Source organism: Trichomycterus rosablanca, chromosome 4, assembly GCF_030014385.1.
Source record: "Trichomycterus rosablanca isolate fTriRos1 chromosome 4, fTriRos1.hap1, whole genome shotgun sequence".
Lineage (NCBI taxonomy): Eukaryota > Metazoa > Chordata > Actinopteri > Siluriformes > Trichomycteridae > Trichomycterus > Trichomycterus rosablanca.
The window spans coordinates 17,312,928-17,315,836 of NC_085991.1; the positions used below are offsets into that span (position 1 = coordinate 17,312,928).

The following is a 2,909-nucleotide window of genomic DNA, read 5'->3' on the forward strand; positions in this document are numbered from 1 at the left end:
AAGGTGTACTGTGGTATCTGACACCGAGATGTTAGCAGCAGGGCTTTTGGGTGGCTGAACCACATCAGAATTAAACTGTTGCTAAAAATTAATGCTCGAATAAATGTACACATTAAAGAGGGTCCATGTGCTAAATTTTACTGTCTTATAATTATACATTTAGCATTACTGTATAACTAAAATTACATCATTACAATTACATAATTAACATGACTTTTGGGATTTGGGTTTCCAAATGTTTGTAAACAAGTTAAAGCGAGACGCATCTCCTCAACAGAAACGTAAAAATACAGATTTATGGACAGGGTGTTGTGTAACTATTTACTAATGAGTCATTAAAAACGTTTATCCTGCAAAAGTGAAGGTTGTGTATGTTTCCTGATCAAATTCGGGTGGATCCCTTCTTTAATCCCTTGCTCTTTCACTAAAGAATGTTGACTTATCAAAATGTCTCTTCAAAATGTATCACAGCGTGCAATCAGAAATCAAAGGTGGCATTAAATTGGTGAACATGTAAAGCCTGTCTAATTACATGGGGTTACAAAGGTACTTTATGAAAACAGCACAAAGCTTTCAAATGCTTCCTAGTACTGACAGTTGACGAATTAAAAGAAGTTTTTACTATTTGGAGCCTTTAAATATTTTTCATGTTGTAACTTTTTAAAAAGAGGTTATAACCAGTCTATGTACTGATACTGGAGGTTTTGATAGTTTTGTAATGCAAGCACCGACCACACTTACCAGCTCAACCAGACAACATAGTGTTGAAGGTCAGTCACACAGATCAAAGTAACAGTAAGATTCTTGTTCCCGCTGGCTCGTTGGTCTAGGGGTATTATTCTCGCTTCGGGTGCGAGAGGTCCCGGGTTCAAATCCCGGACGAGCCCTTGTTTAGTCGAATGCTTTGTGAACTATACAAAAAACTCATCAAGTGTCCTGTTGAAATCTAATGATTAAACAAAAATGACACATGCTAATACACTGGTAGAAGTTGGTGAGCTTATGTGGATGTAAATACCTTTCATAACAATTCTTCCAGTCAGCTTCAAGTTTTTTCTTCTACAGATTTTAGAATCTTTGGGTAAATTCAAAGCATTGAAAATGTTACGAAATCCAAACAGCAAGAAGCATGAAGTCAACACGACAAGATAAAATATCATGGTAATGTAAATGTTGCAAAATCTCTTGTATAACTAACTGATTAAAGTTTGTATTGTACAGTTTGGGTAGATAAACATGATACATAACGTAAACAGTGTGAAGCATAAAGTCAGTGGGACTGCACACAGCTCCTGTTGAATGCTTCCAAGTCTTTTAATTTGACAAAGCGAGTCTTTAATGACACCTCATGAGATTCGGGTACGACGCCTTAGACCTTAGCTTAGCCCAGGCCCGGGGTTTCCTCGGTCCTTTTGCGCTAGGGAGTCCCCTTTTTCCCGCTTTTTCATTTTCCCTCCATTTTAATTAAAAAAAAAAGTGAGAAAGACTTCATTTTTCCCCACTCTGTGTTTCTCCAGGCAAAGGCTGTGCTGCCTCGTCACCCACCCGACGACCCAAGGGCCCTCCTGCTGCAGGTTTTTGTCGCTCTACCTCGAGCACTCTTCCTTGAGCGGCCGGTGGCCTACGGAGGCCCGGGCGACCGGCGAGCATGGCTGGAGTTTCTCTTCATTCACGTACAAATCTTTCGCCTTTTACTAAAGATCTCCGTGGAGAGGAACGTTGACAAGTTCAACTTATTTTTTGAAGGCTTTGTCTTTGCAAAGCTGCTCTTTTGCTGGTGGAATGACAGAAGGTGTGTGGGCGTGAAGGCGGCCGGTCAGCGCCGTCCACTAGTCCGGGCCCTCAAAAGGTAGGGCCCGGGGCCCGGCGCCTATTTCAGGTTATCGCTTCTCGGCCTTTTGGCTAAGATCAAGTGTAGTATCTGTTCTTATCAGTTTAATATCTGATACGTCCTCTACCCGAGGACCATATATTAAATGGATTTTTAGGCCCGGGAGTCGGAAGAGGAGCTTGCTCCGTCCACTCCACGCATCGACCAGGTATTGCATTGCCTCCTGGCACGGTGCACCCTCATAAACAGTCAAACGAAAGAGAAATTGACGAATGCTGGTGACTGGCCCCTGCTGGAAAGCTGTTGGGATTAGGGGTACGGCGCCTTAGACCTTTGCCTAGCCTAGGCCCGGGGTTTCCTCGGTCCTTTTGCGCTAGGGAGTCCCCCTTTTCCCGCTTTTTCATTTTCCCTCCATTTTACTTAAAAAAAAAAAAAAAGCCAAAGACTTAATTTTTCCCCACCCTGTGTTTCTCCAGGCAAAGGCTGTGTTGCCTCGTCACCCACCCGACAACCCAAGGGCCCTTTTGCTGCAGGTTTTCGTCGCTCTACCTCGAGCCCTCTTCCTTGAGCGGCCGGAGGCCCGGGCGACCGGCGAGCAGGGCTGGAGTCTCTCTTCATTCACGTACAAATCTTATGCCTTTTACTAAAGATTTCCGTGGAGAGGAACGTTGACAAGTTCAACTTATTTTTTGAAGGCTTTGTCTTTGCAAAGCTGCTCTTTTGCTGGTGGAATGACAGAAGGTGTGTGGGCGTGAAGGCGGCCGGTCAGCGCAGTCCACTAGTCCGGACCCTCAAAAGGTAGGGCCCGGGGCCCGGCGCCTATTTCAGGTTATCGCTTCTCGGCCTTTTGGCTAAGATCAACTGAAAATGCTGGGAGACGAACGCGAAAGGCCGGCCAGGGTGGCGCGGCTCAGAAATTCAGTACGGTTGGAGATCAGAGACGAAGCATCAGAGGAGAGCAAGAAAAGATTTGGACGAGATTGGGTGATTTTGAGGATACTTCGGGATATCTGCGGAATAACACCAGGAACGGTCTACTGCCTGCAGGATTTCTCCAATACAGGTTTTACAGCTACAA

The 2,909-nt window shown here is 44.7% G+C and overlaps 4 non-coding genes across 4 annotated transcripts; all 4 read left to right on the forward strand.

Annotated features, from left to right (window-relative positions):
- The first annotated feature begins 815 nt into the window (after positions 1-815).
- Positions 816-887, forward strand: trnap-cgg (transfer RNA proline (anticodon CGG)). The gene has a single exon. It is a non-coding gene; the product is annotated as a tRNA-Pro (tRNA).
- Positions 888-1,649: 762 nt separating this feature from the next.
- Positions 1,650-1,765, forward strand: LOC134312973 (U5 spliceosomal RNA). The gene has a single exon (XR_010011883.1). It is a non-coding gene; the product is annotated as a U5 spliceosomal RNA (small nuclear RNA).
- A 117-nt stretch (positions 1,766-1,882) lies between these two features.
- LOC134313248 (U2 spliceosomal RNA) lies at positions 1,883-2,073 on the forward strand. Its single transcript, XR_010012137.1, has one exon. It is a non-coding gene; the product is annotated as a U2 spliceosomal RNA (small nuclear RNA).
- Positions 2,074-2,430: 357 nt separating this feature from the next.
- LOC134312991 (U5 spliceosomal RNA) lies at positions 2,431-2,545 on the forward strand. Its single transcript, XR_010011900.1, has one exon. It is a non-coding gene; the product is annotated as a U5 spliceosomal RNA (small nuclear RNA).
- The last annotated feature ends 364 nt before the right edge of the window (positions 2,546-2,909 follow it).